This window comes from Echinops telfairi, unplaced genomic scaffold, assembly GCF_000313985.2.
Source record: "Echinops telfairi isolate 266 unplaced genomic scaffold, ASM31398v2 ScPeMD7_7458;HRSCAF=8496, whole genome shotgun sequence".
Taxonomy (NCBI): domain Eukaryota; kingdom Metazoa; phylum Chordata; class Mammalia; order Afrosoricida; family Tenrecidae; genus Echinops; species Echinops telfairi.
The window spans coordinates 32,292,602-32,292,822 of record NW_022111358.1 but is presented as its reverse complement, the minus strand read 5'-3'; positions in this window follow the sequence as shown (position 1 = coordinate 32,292,822).

Genomic DNA, 221 nt, shown 5'->3' with positions numbered 1-221 from the left:
GTCGAATGACCCTTTCACAGGGGTCGCCCAATTCATAACAGTGGAAAAATGACAGTGATGAAGTAACAACAAAAATAATTTACGGTTGGGGGGTCACCTCCACATGAGGAACTGCATGAAAGGGTCGCGGCATTAGGAAGGTTGAGAACCACTATTCTTTTATTTTTTTTAAATACTTTTATTGGGGGCTCATACAACTCTTATCACAATCCATACATACA